Genomic DNA, 20,153 nt, shown 5'->3' with positions numbered 1-20,153 from the left:
GCACCCTTCCACTGCTACCCTCTGTCTTCTTTGACCGAGCCAGTTTTGTACCCACCTTGCCAGCTCACCTCTGATCCCATGCGACTTCACCTTCTGCACCAGTCTGCCATGAGGGACCTTGTCAAAGGCCTTACTGAAGTCCATGTAGACAACATCCACTGCCCTACCCTCATCAATCATCTTCGTCACTTCCTCGAAAAACTCGATCAAGTTAGTGAGACACGACCTCCCCTTCACAAAACCATGTTTGCCCATGGTTTTAACCCCATGCATTTAACATGGTCAATCCACCTAACGTGCACATCTTTTAGGGTAAGAGTGGGGGAATTGGGGGAGGAAACTGGAGTACTCAGAGGAAACCTACCAGACACACGGAGAATGTGTAAATTCCACAGTCACCCAAGGCTGGAATCGAACTTAGGTCCCTCATGCTGTGAGGCAGCAGTGTTAACCACTGTGCCAGCCTAAAATGCACTCAAGCACTCAATGTGCTCAAACGAAATCAACAATCATTTGACATCAACTGTTCTAATTTGGAATGGGCTTTTCATGTAGTCAGCAGCATTTTGCCATTTTTGACATCAAATGCAATCTAAGGTATCCAACGTCTCAAAGGCAAAAGACACACAAAGGCATCAAAATTAAACACTAATGCATTAATGCATCAAAGGCACTTAAAAAGATCAAATGTGCTGCAAGACATCAAATATGATCAGCCTGGATTAAAAACCACAAAGAAATGAATTGCATCAATAATGTATTTATTAAGTTTTTCATTTAATCCAAAAAATCTTTCACTATACATGTTTGACAGCACCACCAGATCGCCATCAGTTCTTAATTCATTTTATTAATTCATACATTGCTTTTTTGAGTCTTGGCATCTGTGGTAGTTGCCTTCCCCCCCAATCCTCCCACATCTCCTCCCAACAGCACAGTGAGCTCCTCACCACAACCCTCAAGACTCGAGTATAAAAGTGAGGGAGGGGAAGGGGAGGCGGGAAAAAGGGCTTTTTTAAATTCATTCGTGGGACATGGGCGTCGCTGGGTGGCCAGCATTTATTGCCCATCTCTAGTTGCCTTTGAGAAGGTGGTGGTGAGCTGCCTTCTTGAATCGCTGCAGTCCATGTTCTGTGGGTTGACCCTCAGTGCCGTTAGGGAAGGAATTTCAGGATTTTGACCCAGTGACTGTGAAGGAACGGTAATATATTTCCAAGTCAGGATGTTGAGTGGCTTGGAGGGGAACCTGCAGCTGGTGGTGTTCCCATGTATCTGCTGCCCTTGTCCTTCTAGATCGAAGTGGCCATTTTGTGTTCTCAGTCAGATTTCTGTTGTCCACAATTTCTGACTCAGCTTGGACATAGCAGCTACAACTTTTGCTTTGTATGTGTTGATTTCAGCATCAAGTAACACAGATTGCTGGTGATTGTGGAGCTTAGATATGTGAAGCTATCAATAACATCCAGCATCACATTGTTAATACTGATAGATGGCGGTACAGCAATATCCAGGACTATGACATTTGTCTTCCTGGTGCTGATGGTCAAACCATATTCTTTACAGGCATGACAGAGCCTATTGACCTGATTCTGAAGGTGTTCCTTTGTACAGAATGATCGGCAGAGTTAACATACAGCAAATCTCTGATGAGTACTTGGCACATCTTTATCTTGGATCTCAGGCAAACAAGGCTGAATAGCTTTCCATCAGTTTGAGTGTGTAAGAAGAACCCTCTGTAGATGACCCGAAGACATATGAGAACAGCAGAGAAAAGAATATGCCAAAGTGTGTGGGTGCCGGTATATAATCCTGTTGTAATATGCCTTTAAAGTATATCAGCATGATATCACCAGAAGGAAAATGTGTCATGTTATCCAGTTTTAGTTTCACTTCTGTATTGAAAAGAGCTCACACATACAGCTCTGATGTTTTCAAGCTTTATACCTGTGTATAACTGTTCTCATGCACTTAGTCTTAACAAATGAATATACATTGAGTAGAGTTTTCCCGTCCCACCCGCCATGGGTGTGGGGGGTTGCAGGGGGAGGGGTAGGGACCATGCAAAGATTCGTTGACCTCGGGCGGGATTTTCAGGCAAGCGCAGCCAGAAAATCTCGCCCATTGTGTTTACCCAATCCTTTTTAATTAACTGGTGCTTTGTGTCTTGTACAATAAATAAGACCAAAGATTATATCATTATAATAACACAACATTTGACCCTATTTGGCATCTCAAATGGTTCCAATGTTGCCCCATCATATCTGACTTTACCCATTGTGTTGTCATGGAAAGAGGAGATCACATTGAGCAGCTTAGGTGGGCAGCTAATTTTATATGCAGCTTAAATAGACCGCCTCTTTTCACACGGTCACATGTCTTGGTGAGATTGATGAGAGCAATATATAGTAGTCTCCTTTGTTCACAGCATTGCTTTTGCAGATGCCTGACTGAGTAGATCATGTCAATTGTACACCTTCCAGGTCAGAAACCACACAGGGATTTGGGTTTGATGCATTCAGCCCAGGATCTGCAGTCTGACTAGGACAAGACAGTGAAAACTTTTCCCAAAATGCTGATCAGGGAGATGCCTCAATCATTGCTACAATTGGCTGCGATTGCCCTTGTTCTTAGATATTCCCTCAGGTACTTCTCTCCATGTGACTGCAGGTAACATGAGCAACTTTACCCCATGTACACCCATGTATAAAACATGCATGCACACCCTTAAAATGGCGATACTGTTCTTTTTCATGTTTAAAATGATTTTATAAATAACATTTTGACTGCATGAATTACAAACCTCAAAAGGGACGACCATTCAGATTTCACCCATTTCACTGCAATAGTGATAATTAGCAGTCACATTACTTATAACCGACTTTTAAAAATCTGAATGTAAAAGCGAATTCTAAATGCAAAGCAGCCTACAAAGTTAATAGTATCCAAACCAGAGTACATACTTAAAGTAGCTGACAGCAGACTGGTATGCTACAGGCACCGGCCCTGCTCTTCCTAGCTCCACATTATTCAGCTTCTTGGTGGCAGCCTCCAGTGTATCCTGTATAAAAATGCTGGTCTGTCTGCTGTGTGCCGAATTAAACTGACTGCACAAAACATGGACCATGCAGTCAGTTGTCAACCAATTTTGAAAAGAGGCCTGAAATGGGCATCAAGTTCCCGATTTGCATAAACAATAGGCCCAAAGGCGGCTTCAGGCAGGCCCCCTGAATGCTCTAATAGAGCATCTGTTGCATGTCCAATGTGCATTGAGCATGCTCACGCTGCATACAGTATTGTTGAAGTTGTACAAGCCATTGGTAAGGCCACAGTTGGAATACTGTGTACAGCTCTGGTCACCCTATTATAGAAAGGCTATTATTAAAGTAGAAAGAGTGCAGAAAATATTTACTAGGATACTACCGGCACTTGATGGTTTGAGTTATAAGGAGAGGCTGGATAGACTGGGGCTTTTTCCCCTGGAGCGTAGGAGGCTTAGGGGTGACTTTATAAATGTCTATAAAATAATGAGGGGCATAGATCAGCTAGATAGTTAATATCTTTTCCAAAAGGTAGGGGAGTCTAAAACTAGAGGGCATAGGTTTAAGATGAGAGATACAAAAGGGTCCAGAGGGGAAGTTTTTTCACATAGAGGGTGGTAAGTGTCTGGAATGAAAAGCCAGAGGTAGTAGAAGAGGTGGGTACAATTTTGTCTTTTAAGAAGCATTTAGTCAGTTACATGGGTAAGATGGGTATAGAGGGATATGGGCCAAACGTGAGCAATTGGAACTAGCTTAGTGATTAAAAAAAGGGCCAGCATGGACAAGTTGGGCCAAAGGGCCTATTTCCATGCTGTAAACCTCTATGGCTCTATTGGACCCTTCTTGTTTAGGTGCTGGAGATGACCCACCATTGGGATGAATAGGTGCAATCTGAATAGCTGAACCTGATAGGTCTCTACAGTAGTTAGTCTGGAGGCCTCCTGTGTCAGGATTGCTTCTTTTCGGTACACCTGTAAACAAACACCAAGGCTCACACCTGTAAGTGATAATGGGTTGTTGAAGTAAAATGCTTTACCCGTCAACATGCACTTATTTAGAGGATGATACCCTCATTTCTGGATTATATTATATTGAACAGAATAATGAAAAGTCAGTAGTAACCCAAAGCCCCTGGGACCTTACGTTGTGGCTCTCAAAACTTTCCGCACGGCAGACCCACTGCAGATATTTGTACAATCCCAGAGAGCCTCTGTCCGAACTTCAGCATCACATGAAAACAACATGGTGCTATAATTTCAGAACACATTTTAATAAGAATACAGCAACGCCAATAAAATAAGCAACTTACCAAGCAATCAACAAATATCAAAATTATTGAATAAAGAATTTTTGAGACACTGGGCCAGATTTTCAAAAAGCTGCAGGTTTGGGATTTGAAAACATTAGTGCCAAAGGTCTCTCAGGATCCTGAAACCCCCAAGGTCAGATTGCAATTTCCATGGGGCTGGTGAGGGGAGAAACCCGCTCACCACTAATTAACAGATCCTTTTTATTTGGAAAGTTCAAACACTTTTTTTTGCCCATAAATCAGTATTCATTCATGAAAATGTCCAAATAATCAGAAAACATTTTTAGACAGTTTTGAAAACTGAAGAGGATTCTGGGAGAGTAAAGCTAAATACATGTGATGTAATACATCCAAGGACCTGGTTCCCAACCCCACATTGAAAATCCGCCCTACTGCAACCAATGTATTGTATGCCTGGTTTCAGCAAGAAACCAATCTGTGATGACTTTGTAGACCTCTGTGATTCCAGTTTGAAAGCCTACAGCCTACAGTAAGCCCGAAGCAATGTCCTTAAATTTGTTAAGGACTGCAATTTGGAAATCTGATTTTAGCTGTCCCAAACAGTCTGGTGCTTGTTAGTGCACAGCTGTTGGGGTCACTATGGGGCAAAAGGAGGTTCATTTGCATTTGCATTTACATTAAGTTTGAGGGGCCAACCAGCTCCAGTTCAAGCGCTATGCCTCCACTTGGTGTCCATGGCCACTCTGCACTGTTTTATCCTCCTGGTCTGCCTGCTCATCTCAATAAAGGCAGAGGCAACCCCCAACATGGCTGACATCTTCCTTTGCTGAAAGTGCCAGGCAGGCAGCTCCTGGCTCCTGAAGTGCTTGGTGCCTCTAATTGGGCACCGAGATTGCCTCTTGCCAATTAGGGCATTAGCATTTGACTGAAGCATTGTGAGAGCAATGCAGTTCAGAAGTGGGGACAGAACCTGGAATACATCCAAGGATCTGGTTCCCAACCCCACATTGAAAATCCGCCTACTGCAACCAATATATTGTACGCCTCGTCCCAGTTAGATGCCAATCTGTGATGACCTTGCACACCTCTGTGATCCCATTTTGAAAGCCTACAGCCTACAGTAAGCCCGAAAACTCCAACTTGCTTGACTTGGGTGGTGGTTAGCACTGCTGCCTTGCAGCGCCAGAGACCTGGGTTTGATTCCTGGCTTGGGTCACTGTCTGTGTGGAGTTTGCACGCTCTCCCTGTGTCTGTGTGGGTTTCCTCCGGGTGCTCTGGTTTCCTCGCACAATCCAAAAAAAAAATGTGCTGGTTAGGTGCATTGGCCATGCTAAATTCTCCCTCAGTGTACCCAAACAGGCGGCGGAGTGTGGCGACTAGGGGATTTTCATAGTAACTTCATTGCAGTGTTCATGTAAGTCTACTTGTGACTAATAAATAAACTTTAAACTTTACATTGCTTATCGCATGCATTTTGCTTTCCAGAATCTTCCTCCGTTTTCTAAACTGTCTAATAATATTTTCTGATCATTTTGACATTTTCATGAACAAATACTGATTTATGGGCAAAAAAATGTGTTTGAACTATCCAAATAAAAATAATCTGTGATGCGGTTTAAAAATATTACTTCTTGGTCAATTTCATTTTAGCATGCCCTGAAGACACAATTATTGATCGGCGATTTAAAACAAGGTTCCACGCAAAAAAAATGTGTAAGTACAATGCTGTTTCCTGCTCAGTGCTGTGGTGCTACAAATTATTGATTTGTATTTACATTGACATTCTGATAACAGGATGTGACACACCATGGATGGGCTTCCTGTATTTCAGAGGCAACCTATGCATTCACCCATCAGTTCTGTCTTAGCATATAAACTCTTGAGGGACATAAGCAAGGATACATATCATAGTCTTTCTTTTACATTTTTTTTTTCTTTTAGGCTCCAAGTGCTACAGGTCACCATTGGCACGAACAGGCAGCATCTGGCCAGCTCAGGATACAGGGCCTCTGCACTAGTCAGTATAGAGGCCTCTGGTTTCAAGATTCTTTTTAAGTACACATGGAGTTAATAAGGATGGGGAGTCAAGGAAATTGTGTTTTAAATGCCAGCTATTTCCCAATATATTCGACATTACTGAAAATGGGAGAGTTGGGTGACATTAAATCTGAACGAGCAACCAATTGGAGTTAAAGCGCAGCTTAGAAATAGTCCAGAGTATCAGAGTGAACAATCGTGCACACAGAGCAGGTTTTATCCCTTTTATAAAGTCATTTCAATTAAGGGGCATTACGGTCTGGTTGCAGGTTTCAGTTGGGATCAGCTGTCTGCAGCAACCAACCTGTGCTATGCAGCTACGTTAATTTCCACAGCACCAGTCTATTCTAATAGAGGCAGTTATGGCACAGTGGTTAGCACAGCTACCTCGCAGCACCAGGGATCCGCTTTCAATTCCAGCCTTGGGTGACAGTCTATGTGGAGATTGTACGTTCGCCCCGTGTCTCCGTGGGTTTCCTCCAGGTGCTCCGGTTTCTTCCCACAGTCCAATGATGTGCAGATCAGGTGGTTTGACCATGGTAAATTGCCCCTTAGTGTTCCAAAATGTGTAGGTTAGATGGATTAGCCATGGAGAATGCGTGGGGTTATTTGGATAGGGCGGAGGAGAGGGCCTGGGTAAGATACTCTGTCAGAGAGTCAGTGCAAACTCGATGGACCGAATGGCTTCCTTCTGCACTGTAGGGATTCTATGATTCTAGATGTATCATCAATGCTTTCCCTTTGTAATTTTAGCTAAAGAATGATTATATACAAATTTATCATAAAGATAAGACTTGATAGCTGTGATTCTTATATGACTATGTCATTGAGTAAGACATGATTACGAGTGAAGGGAGATAATATTAAAACAGTTTAGCGTATCGTATTCCCCCCCATGGTGTTCTACAAAGTATAATTTATGCAGACTAGAATTTAAATAATTACATAGACCATCCCAAGGCAACTTCTTTTTAACCAAAGTTTTTAAAGCCTCCATCAGTACAAAAGTCAGCACTGAAAGAAAGTCTTTGACAAAAGACAAAAAGTCTGGCAGATGGAGTACAATGTTGGTAAATGTGAGGTCATCCATTTTGGTAGAAATAACAGCAAAATGGACTATTATTTAAATGGTAAAAAATTGCAGCATGCTGCTGTGCAGAGGGACCTGGGTGTCCTTGTACAGGAATCTCAAGGAGTTGGTTTGCAGGTGCAGCTGGTAATTAAGAAGGCAAATGGAATTTTGTCCTTCATTGCGAGAGGGATGAAGTTTAAAAACAGCGAGGTTATGTTGCAGCTGTATAAGGTGCTGGTGAGGCCACACCTGGAGTACTGTGTACAGTTTTGGTCTCCTTACTTGAGAAAGGATATACTGGCACTGGAGGGGATGCAGATGAGATTCACTAGGTTGATTCCGGAGTTGAGAGGATTGGCTTATGAGGAGAGACTGAGTAGACTGGGGCTATACTCATTGGAATTCAGAAGAATGAGGGGAGATTTTATAGAAACATATAAGATTATGAAGGGAATAGTTAAGATAGAAGCAGGGAAGTTGTTTCCACTGGCGGGTGAAACTAGAACTAGGGGGAATAGCCTCAAAATAAGGGGAAGCAGATTTAGGACTGAGTTGAGGAGGAATTTCTTCACACAAAGGGTTGTGAATCTGTGGAATTTCCTGTCCAGTGAAGCAGTTGAGGCTACCTCATTGAATGTTTTTAAGGCAAGGATAGATATATTTTTGAACAGTAAAGGAATTAAGGGTTATGGTGAGCGGGCGGGTAAGTGGAGCTGAGTCCACAAAAGGATCAGCCATGATCCTATTGAATGGCGAAGCAGGCTGAAGGGGCCAGATGGCCTACTCCTGCTCCTAGTTCTTATGTTCTTATGTTCTTAAAAGTATTTGAAATGGCCATTGGCATCTTCCTTTGATAAGTAGCCATAAAATAAATAATATGGCTGTGATTGTCGTATTAGCGCCTCCTTTTTTGTTTGTTATAACTGTAATTTGGACATGTTTAAAATGTAACTTTGCATCTGCTCATTCAAGTGGAAGGGTTACTGTCTCCTTGCCTTTAAAACTAAAAGTGAAAATTTATGCGCATGGAGTGATCCCAGCTTAAACGTCAGGAACAAGCCAGTCTCCACGTGGCTGAGGAACCCTGAGTTGAGAAATTGAGAGAATTGACTCGGAGAGAAACTCTGCCAGCATCTGGGGAAAGTTCCACCTCTGAGAGCTGTCAGCTCTCTAGCCCTGGTCACTGCTGGGAGTAGTCAGTCCCTAGTGGTGGTGGCCTCCTGAGCCACATTAGAGGGTGATGATGCGCGATTAAATCACTCGGGAGGCTAGATTGTACCCGGGAAATAAAGGCTTTTATTACTGACAAGAATGGAGCACACTATATACAATACAATCCCAGACTAAAGGGTCTCCAGGAAGTGCAGTGACCTTTATACTTCCCCTGGTAGGCGGAGCCAACTGGAGTGTACCACAGAACAATATCAACAGGTAGAACAGCCCAACCCTAACACCAACAGTAATTACAGTAACATATCTACAAACCCCATAGTGCTGACCATCCATGGCTCAGCACTCATAGTGGTAACCAACTATGGTTCACCACAGGTGACTGAGGCAGTGTTCTGCTGGGACAAAGCTGAAAGTCTCTAGCAAGGCCACGGGGTGCTGGGATTGAAAGGATGGGATGAGGGGTGACCACTAAGGGGTGGGCAGTACCATGGAGGAGAGGCCACAGGGCACATAAAAAAGGACCCCCCTCCCCACACCCCCCCCCCCCCCCACCCCACTAGACCCCACTAGACATATCACTAGTAAAATTCTGAACTGCAAAATTCCATCTGAAATTATTTTGGTGATAGTGCCATCTTATGCTTCATGGCATAACATTACAGCAACGTTTTAACAGTCTTGTGCGCAGAATTCCATTATGCAGCACTTATATGTTTGCTAAAGCTGTCATTTTGGTTCCAAGATATGAATGCCAGAGGTGGCCTCACAAGACATCATTTTAATGATGGTGCTAGTGCATATAGGGAGCGTGAGCCCAAAGTATGCAGAGTAGGCAGATGTTAATGTCAGTTACGTTGATTTGACACCAACGCGCACCACTGGCAAATCTTTAAGCTGGTGACAGCGAGGGTAAGTGCAAGTGACGATGTATCTCCTTCATCGCTGTCTTCCTGCTCTTCCAGTTCTTGTTGCTTCATCACTGCTTGGCCAAATGGAAGTTCTTGGGGATGTGAAAGGAGAAAGGCAGAGCGGAAGAGCTGTCATGACAAAATGGAAAGTGTGGAATGCTTTTACCATATGCATCTTATAAATCAGAAGAGAGTTGGGATGAAGGAAAAGTGGGATGTAAAAGAAGGTGGATCAGAGAATACTGCCATCTTCTGTGGTTTCTGTCGCTAGACATGTCCTTCATTATGGCTACTGCTCCAAGGGGGTAGAGGCATACAACCATGCTTGTGTCCCTCTGGTTAGGTGTTGCTGCCTCCAGTTGTATGCCACCTTACCTTGTAACAGAGAGGGAAATGTGTCAATGTGATGAGTTTAGGTGTTTTGGCAGCCATGGTTGAATAGCCGACAGTGTGTGTAAGCTATCAAATGTGGGTGTGAGGCTTGCGGCAGGGCTCAGTGAGTGAGACAGAGCTATGAGTTCAAGGTATGAATAATGATTGACAGAGATTTTTTAAGTCAGTGAAGTGGGGGTGGTGATTTGAACAGCGTGAGGCTCGTGGCTCAGTTTGTGGGAAGTGACATTTAAAATTGAATTCACTGACCTTGACTACTCATATGAATCAGAGAATCACAGAATTGTTACAGCACAGAGGGAGGCCATTTGGTCCATTGCGTCTGCAGCTGCTCTCCAAATGAGCATTATGAGTTAGTGCCATTCCCCTGCTTTTTCCCCACACCTCTGACATTGTTTCTATTCAAATAATCATCTAATGCCCTCCTGAATGCTTTGATTGAACCTGCCTTAACCACACTTCCAGGCAGTGCATTCCAGACCCAGATCACTCACTGTGTGAAAATGCTTTTTCTCATATCACATTTGCTTCTTTTGCAAATCACCTTAAATCTGTGCCCGCTTGTTCTCGACTCTTTTACGAGCGGGAACAATTTCTCCCTATCTATTCTGTCCAGCGCTCTCATGATTTTGAATATCTCTGTCAAAGCACCTCTTAGCCTTTTTCTGTCCAGCGACAACAGTCCCAACCTCTCCAATCTATCCTCAAAACTGAAGTAATTTAGAATAAATGTTGTCATTGCAAAGTCTTTGCATGTACTGAGGAGTATTTTTGGAGGTGTGGTGGTGAGTTGCTGGATTTGACAGGGAGGGCTGCTGTACAGGCACAGAAAAAGGCAAAGGATTTGGTGATCTGTTAACACAAAGGCTGCAGCAGATGTGGGGCAGCTCTGAGTCAACAACATGGCTGACAGAGAGGTGAAATAAGAGCTGTGGAGAGGGCATGCTCTGTGGCATGTCTCTGCCAGGAGGCAGAGACCCTCATGGTTCTTGACTATGACAGAAGCCTGTCTGGCAGGCCATCCTCAGTCTGGTTGCAGCCTATTTACACCTGGTGACTCACTATGTGCCAATCCCATCTCTACACCAGCCTCCAAGGATTATGTGGTACCTATATCTGAGCCGGTGACTGCAAACGGTAGCACAGTGGTTAGCACTGCTGCCCCACAGCGCCAAGGATCCAGGTTCAATTCCCGGCTTAGGTCGCTGTCTGTGTGGAGTTTACATGTTCTCCCCGTGTCTGCGTGGGTTTCCTCCAGGTGCTCCGGTTTCCTCCCACAGTCTGAAAGATGTGCTAGTTGGGTGGATTGGTCAGGCTAAATTCTCCCTCAGTGTACCCGAACAGGTGCCGGAGTGTGGCAACTAGGGGATTTTCACAGTAACTTCATTGCAGTGTTAATGTAAGCCTACTTGTGACACTAATAAATAAACAAAAAAAAAAGTGTTAGATCAAGTGACCAAACCTCTTCATCAGTGGTGTGTTGTTTTCTCTCTCTCTTCCCGCTCCTGTAATGGATCATCTGGTCTTGCAGGACAGCAGGAAGAATGTAACACGATGTTGGGATGCTGTGCCTGCCATAGATAAAAAGCTCAGGTATGTGAAAGCAGCTCAAGGTGGGGGTAAGGCTGGGAGCATTGGTAGGCGAGTGAAAGGGAGTGGAGAACCTGGATGTTAGGTCTCAGTCCTGTGCCAGGAACCTCCTGAGTGAGTGTTGGGGATATGCTACATTCAGCAGCATGAGAGGCCCATGTTGTGGTAGGTAATAGATGTCATGTAAAACCATTCACTGAACTTAAAGTAAAAGTTTAAAGTTTATTTATTAGTCACAAGTAGACTTACACTAACACTGCAATGAAGTTACCGTGAAAATCTTCTAGCCACCACATTCCGGCACCTGTTCGGGTACACTGAGGGAGAATTTAGCATGGCCAATGCACCTAACCAGCATGTCTTTCAGACTGTGGGAGGAAAACGGAGCACCCAGAGGAAACCCATGCAGACATGGGGAGAACATGCAGACTCTGCACAGACAGTGACCTAAGCCGGGAATTGAACCCATTCCCCGGCGCTGTGAGGCAGCAGTAGTAACCACTGTGCCATTTTAACTGCCTTAAACACCCACATGAGATTATTATATTTTTTGGTGCATTGTTGCCGACTCCTCAAAGCCAAACTCCGGGAATTGACTTCCTTAACCACCATTCCCATCTGTGGGTGATCCTTGAGTACCTTCTGCTGACTCACAAATAAGTGATCTCGCTCCTTTTGTCCACCTCCATTACTAATAACCCAAACACCCTCTTTCTGTCCTGGTGTTCCATTTCTCTTCTTTAGAGTTGCAGCAATAGCATCCAGCAGCAGCCTCCTTTGAGTCCATGCTGTATCTCCTTAAGAGGAACGGACCACCTTTCAGAGGAACAGGCTGTCTACACCATGTGCTCTCTGTTAACACTCAGCTCCATGCTGAGCACTCAGGCAGTGCCAGCCCCACAGGCTTCACTCACACCAACACTACAATGAGATGAATGAAGATGAAGCACCAAGCTTGCATGCTACGGAAACAGGAACAAGCAGGTCATGAATCACAACGCTGCATCCAAAAAACAGCAAGGTCCAATTTGTAATCTAATGTATTTTCAGTTTATTATCCCCTTTCAGTCAGAAACTGGTTGATGAAGACCAAAGGCGATGGCAAAATAGTGTGCAAGTTTGGGGCTAAAATAAAGTCTTAACTTCAACATCTCTATATAATTATACATTGAAGCAGTGTGTTGAAACATATATTTGCTGTACTGTAAGCTGATAGAATCTAGGTTCATGACTACATTATTGCACATGCTCTGCTCCAAGTATTCGGCAAGTTGTCAAGGGAAGGTGGCAACCAGAGATAATCCATGTTCTTAAGAAGTGGGCATCGGTCTTGGTTACCTTGGTTACCCACCTTCTTAGTTGGAGAATATAAAATTTGCAAATAAATGAGAAAGAAATTACTCACAAAGAATGGGTGTTTCCCATATGGATATACTTCTGTCTTCTGCGTGCGATTGTCACAATCAGTGCTAGGGAGTGGGATATGTTTCTCCTCTTACCCTGTGACGTAAGTGAACGTCCGAGATTATTTATTACATAGCCAAAATAAAAAGCAGATGTACCGCAGGGCTCCCCTACATGGCCTGAACAACGTAATTCAGCCCTAACCTCAGAAGAGCACCCATTACTGCACCAGTGTGATATTTTCCATTTCCATTTCCCCAACTGTCTGTCACTGTGGTCTCTCAAGCCTCAGTTGTACTTTCATCATTGCTGGTTCAGGTCAGGGTGTCTTGAACTCAATACAATCCCCAAGGTTTAAACTGAAGCCTGAACCAAGTCAGCTCATTCACTGGGAGGTATTAAATGACCTGCCTAATGGATGCACTGACTCTTGACAGTCGGAATCAGCAGGAGATTCACATCAGCCATTTATAGCAGGCTGATGGCAATCTGCTGCTCCACAGCACTCCAAAGAAAAATCCAATTGCCGTAAATGATTCCTTATTGCTTATACTTGAGTGAGTCTACTGTACATTGAGAACAAATATGGATTTGCAGAATGAGTACGAATCAAAGACAGGTTACTGAAACAATAACTAGCAGCAGTAATTTTCAATCAAGAAAGCTGACATGCGAAAACAAATTGAGAACACAAAATACACAGAATAAGACTTGATTGTGGGGGGCGCGATCAGATGGACAGTAGTGTTCAAGCACCTTTGCAAATCCTTTCAAGAAAACAATATATCAGCCAGGATGTATTCTCCTTGTACTAGAACAACATCATTTTTTGTCGCCTGCTGGAAGTTTCCAGTTTCACCAGAAGTGCCAAAGGAACAAAAATAAATTCTGTTGTTTTCTCCTTAATTTGTGTACTTGTTTTATCATATGGAGGAGGGATCAGCCAGCTCATTTACTCAGCGCATGACAGCTTCATTTCGCAGCATGTAATTCCTTTGATCCAATAGTTATCAAATTGTTAGCAATTTTAGTGTGTGTATCTCAGCAAATAGGAGGGCATTCAATTCCTGGTAATCTTACGAAAGGTTTCTAATGGCCAATAGTAATGTCAGACTGTGGACCTGGAGAGTAACATGCTAGAATGACTGTGCGTATTGGGCCATGACTGGGTTTAGGGAATTAATGTTCACTTCAGATTTAGCATTTAAAAAGAAAAACATCCCATTTCCAATTTTTTAATGCTTTTCTCTGGCATCATCAATTGAGAACAAATGTAAGCTTCTATCTGACCTGTTAAACAGTTTTTTAAAAATAGCCTTTCAACTCAATTCTGGGATAACAGTGATTTAACAGGTGAGCAATAATTTTGCAAGTCTCTCCTAATGTTAAGTCTCGCAGGTTGATGCGATTCAGAATACAAAGTCTAGAAGAAAAAGAATGAATTGCACCTCTTGTAGTGTTTTTCATGATCACTGAACATCTCAAAGTGCTTTACAACCAACTGAGTGTAGTCAATTTGATTTGATTTATTATTGTCACATGTACTGATATTCAGTGAAAAGTATTGTTTCTTGCACGTTATACAGACAAAGCATACCTTTCATAGAGTACATAGGGGAGAAGGAAAGGAGAGGGTGCAGAATGTGGTGTTACAATCATACCCAGGGTGTAGAGAAAATCGACTTAATATAAGGTAGGTCCAATCAAAAGTCTGAAGGCAGCAGGGAAGAAGCTGTTCTTAAGTCGGTTGGTATGTGATCTCAGACTTTTGTATCTTTTTCCTGACAGAAGAAGTTGGAAGAGAGAATGTCCAGGGTGCGTGGGACCCTGAATTATGCTGGCTGCTTTTTTGAGACAGCGGAAAATGTAGATGGGACGTTCCACTGTTACAATTTAAGAAAAGTGACAACCAATTTACCCACGGTTAACTTCCACAAAAGAAATGTGATAATGACCAGGTGATTTGTTTTTGTGATGTTGATTCAGAGATAAATATCGACCAGGGCATTGGGGATAACTCCCCTGCTTTTCTTCAAAATAGTACCATGTGTTGTTTGTAATACAGTAAGAAGTCTCACAACACCAGGTTAAAGTCCAACAGATTTATTTGGAGCACAGGTCACAAGCTTTCAGATCACTGCTCCTTCATCAGGTGAGTGGGAGTTCTGTTCACAAACAGGGCATATAAAGACACAAACTCAATTTACAAGATAATGGTTGGAATGCGAATCTTTACAGGTAATCAAGTCTTAAAGGTACAGACAATGTGAGTGGAGAGAGGGTTAAGCACAGGTTAAAGAGATGTGTATTTTCTCCAGCTAGGACAGTTAGTGAGATGATTTTCTCCAGCCAGGATAGTTAATGTCTTTATATGCCCTGTTTGTGAATCTCACTAACTGTCCTGACTGGAGAAAATATACATCTCTTTAACCTGTGCTTAACCCTCTCTCCACTCACATTGTCTGTACCTTTAAGACTTGATTACCTGTAAAGACTCGCATTCCAACCATTATCTTGTAAATTGAGATTGTGTCTTTATGTGCCCTGTTTGTGAACAGAACTCCCACTCACCTGATGAAGGGGCAGCGCTCCGAAAGCTTGTGGCTTGTGCTACCAAATAAACCTGTTGGACTTTAACCCGGTGTTGTGAAACTTCTTACTGTGCTTACCCCAGTCCAATGCCAGCAGCTCCACATCTTGTTTGTAATAGGGAGATTACGGACCATACTCAACCAGCCCACGCTTACAAAACCCCAGACAGAACATCTATTGTTAGATGTGATTCCGTGATTGGACAGCACTTGCTGAACAATCCTGAATATGCTAATTGATGCACTAAGAACCAGTTTAAGATAGTCACTTGAGCTCATAAAGTGGCTCATTTATGCTAGCTAGAAGCCACATATATCCATGTACAGGGACAAAAGGAATACAGTCAAGCCTCGTGCTTTTTTTGAATTACCCAGGAGCTTGGGGAGCCTATAGTTAGCTCCCTGGTGTTTTCTCCATCGCAACGTCTCAGCCAACCAGAATAGACTTGTCAAACAATCAGCACCCTTTTCTCCTGTAGTATAAATTGTTGTGATTGTTTGAAATTTGACATTCTTGCATTTGCCCTGATGAGTGCAAAACAAAAAGCTTCAGCATCATGTCTCTCTTTCCAGCTGTCCAATTGCACTGGTTCATGGAAGATTTTACATTGGGCAATATGAAATTAGTTTGAGCAAAAACATTGAGCCATAGAATCCCTACAGTACAGAAGGAGGCCATTCAATCCAACAAGTCTGCACCAACCCTCCAAAAGAGCAGTCTACCTAGGCCTACTCCCCTGCGGTATCCCCGTAACCTTTTGCATTTACCATGGCTAATCCCCTTAACTTGTACATCCTTGCACAGTAAGGGTATATTTAGCATGACCAATTCACCTAACTTGCTCATCTTTGGACTGTGAGAGGAAACCGGAGCACCCCGAAGGAACCCACGCAGACACATAGAGAACGTGCAAGCTTCACACAGACAGTCACCCAAAGCCGGAATAAAACCCGGGTCCCTGGTGCCGTGAGGCAGCAGTGCTAACCATTGCATCACCATGCTGAACGTTGAGCAAAAAAATAATTTCTGAAAACTAGCACAACTCTGAGCACAATTTGTACCAATTTGCCCAAAGCAGAAACTCTGCTTCATATTTGCAAGACGTTACTAAAAGTAAAATGCCTTAAGAATTTAGAGCTTTATTCCTTGAATGCAAAGCTTTTTAAAGAAAAGCTGAATTACCTCCTTACAGCCGACCGGTTTTACAAATAGTTAAACAAGTAATTTGCCTACCTCCATGACTGAAGTTGAAATTTGTGCAAGATGATAGTAATAAAAGTGTAATATGAACTCCAGCAGCTCTTAACTAACTCAGCAGGACTGCAGAAGAATTTACGATGTGCTAAATTTTTCCTTTGTTCCTCCCCTGGTAGCCTGGTGTAGCAATTAGAAAGCCACTGAGGCTGCTCATGTCAACTGTAACATTATGCAAACGTTTGTTATTTATTAGTAGAATTAATGAGACACAGTAGGTTGCCTTTGTTTAACCACTTCATTACAGAAGTCTCTAAACTTCGGCTACATTTGTGAATTTTCTTCTGAAAGCTCTGCTAATTGTTGTTATCGCTTTTCCCTGCGTTGCTCCACAATGATTGCACTTTGCTATTTTCAAAGTTGGTTCCATTGCAAATCAATTACGAACGTTAAAACTTCTGCTTGCATAGTTCTTTTAAGCTGCTTTGTGTTTTGGGGTTTATAACATAAGGGCTGACTGCAGTGCAAAGAAAGCTTTTGGGTTCACAAAAGGAAAAGAAAACACGGGAATTCTGATTTTGTGTGGGTGCATAAAATGAGGGATAGTGAATTGAGGGAGATATAAAACAGGCTACCCATTTACTATTGCTTGTTTATAGTATCACAATGAACCTACCCACACCCCACCACCACCACCATCCTCCCCCTCCACCCCCAGTCTTAGCAAATAAAAATAGCTTTATTTATATACTGTCTTTCACAAATTAAATATGTGCCAAAGCACAAATGGACAACAAATGCTGGCTTAGTCAGGGATGCCCCATCATGTGAAAGAGTAAAATAAGCTCTTTAGAGCCAATTAAGTGATGTGTGTTCACTACTATCACGTAGCAAATGAGGAAACTCAGTTGTCAATATACAGCACTGTCTCCCAAACAACAGTAAGAAGTCTCACAACATCAGGTTAAAGTCCAACAGGTTTATTTGGTAGCACGAGCTTTCGGAGCGCTGCCCCTTCATCAGGTGAGTGCTCACCTGATGAAGGGGCAGCGCTCTGAAAGTTCGTGCTACCAAATAAACCTGTTGGGCTTTAACCTGATGTTGTGAGACTTCTTACTGAATGCTCACCTGATGAAGGGACAGCGCTCCGAAAGCTCGTGCTACCAAATAAACCTGTTGGACTTTAATCTGGTGTTGTGAGACTTCTTACTGTGCCCACCCCAGTCCAACGCCGGCATCTCCACATTATCCCAAACAACAATGAGATAAATGACCAGATCATTTGTTTTCATCATGTTGATTCAGGGATTAAAGCTAACCATTTCTTCTCCAAAAAATGCCATGGAATCATTCAGTCCACCTGAGAGGACAGATGGTGATTCAATTTAACGGCTCAATGGAAAGGCAGCACCTCCAACAGTGCAAATCTCCATCGTTAACTGCACTGAAGTGCCCACTTAGATTATATACTCAGTTCCCTGGAGTGGGACTTAAGCCCATGACCTTCTGACTCACGGCTGACAATTAAATCTTAATTGGTTTATCTTCAAATGGCTGCCATTTTTGCTAGACCCATGTGTTGGGAATATGTGGTGCTGGCATGAGTCCTACACAGAATAAAACAGCTTACAAAAAAATCACCATTCAAAAATATTAAGGCGAATGTTGTATATTCCACAATGAGTTGTAGATGGCCCAACCATACAAGAGGTTCAAAACTATTTTACTGGCATTTATGGAGGAAGCAGTAATGTGCAGAAGTCTTCAGCCAGTCAGCCCATCAGTGGCTAAAAAAAATGACATTTTCCATCTCTGACAGCAGCTCCTTTATACTTACTTTGTACTTGAGATAGCACTATTGTTGGAGACAACAGACAAATGCTCCACTTTTGATGCTATACAGCGCAGTAGTGCTGCCTCATTTACAATGGCAGCAGAGCTATTATCATCAATAAATGGACAATGTAAATGTAGCATTAAACGTACTGCATGTTGTTCTCTGTCGTCACCATGGAGATATGATATGCACATTTTCCTCTTTTTGTAAATTTCTAATCTTTTGCAGAGCGTAGTATCATTATTCCCACTCTCATGGCCATGATGAATGTTTCAGTGGTGTTATACTAGAATAGGGGACACAATGCTGGTTTCAGAATGAGTTATAGTTGAATCCTTTAATCCACACACTCACATGAAACAGACTATGAATGCATATAATCATTACTGGCTGGGGCAACAAGTGCAACTCAATAGTGGTGATTAAGAGCTTGTGTAATGCAGCTTTTAATCTGCTAAACTGCTTCCCAAAATGTGAATTTTATCGATGCATTAAAATCTATTCTCTCAGATTGCTCAATAAAGAGAACCTGTCAGCCCTTAATCTTCCATATTCAGGGGTATACAAGCCTAGTTTATGCAACCTTGCCTCACCATGCAATCTTTTTAGCCCTAGTATCACTCTAGTGTATGAACACTGCACTTCCTCCAAGGTCAATATATCTTGCCTGAGCTGCAGGGCCCAGAATTGAATACTGAGTTAAAATAAGGAAACTATACAATAGTTTTCAATCCTTTTGCAATCTGTCAGCATTAGGTGTTCCCTGGCCTGATAGAACATCAAATCAGCTTCGGTACAAAGTTCTGAACTCCGGAACAGAGCCCCTACTACTACCCGTGTAGCATTACCATTTCTCATTCAAGTTTCATCTCTGAACAAAACTGGCAATTTAATTCCAATTTATGAACTGCTTGAACCAGAAGAATAGGAATTTCTTAAATCCATTTCACTTTAGATTCGTGGAAAATATTCTCCTGTCAGTCTGCACTGTGTTGAGGAGAAATGCACCAAATGAAAGGATTTGCACTAACCCAAAGGGCCAGCCAATTTTCCAAGGGTCTGTTTTACTTCCCTCCACAGAAGGTTATTAAAAAAGACTAACTTGTTCTGCTTTTGTGGGCAGCTCAGAAGGTGGATGGCGAACATATATATTAATAGAGAGAAATAGGGATAAGGTATCAAGATGTGATGCCCTTTCATCAGAACTGAAGTAAGATAGAAAGGGGGGAGGCAGTTCTGGAGATCACAAGGGTGCCATCCCATCAAGCCATGGGTGATAGGGCGACAGGAGGCTGTGAAGAGCAGGGTCATTTGATAGCTGTATCTTCAGCATATGAAAGAAACTCCTGCCCAATGTGCACTGTGGCTCTTCAACCACTGTCATCAAGGGGCTGGTTGTGCTGAGGGACCTGCTGAGTTACCCAAGTTCTCATCACCATCTTCTTTTGTTTCCCACAGCACCAGTTGTGGAGAGGGAGCAGCATGTTGCAGCCCAGTCATCACTGGCCTTGCTGCACTGCGTATTAGGAGTGAGCAGGACGCGGAGACCAGAGTCAGCCATGGGCTGTCCCACTTAGGGAACAGAAGACAAACAAAGATGCTGGGCTTTTCTGAAGAATCAGGGGCAGTTGAGTTCTTGAATTTC

The sequence above is a fragment of the Mustelus asterias genome, chromosome 5 (genome assembly GCF_964213995.1).
Source record: "Mustelus asterias chromosome 5, sMusAst1.hap1.1, whole genome shotgun sequence".
Taxonomy (NCBI): domain Eukaryota; kingdom Metazoa; phylum Chordata; class Chondrichthyes; order Carcharhiniformes; family Triakidae; genus Mustelus; species Mustelus asterias.
This window is presented reverse-complemented; position numbering follows the sequence as displayed.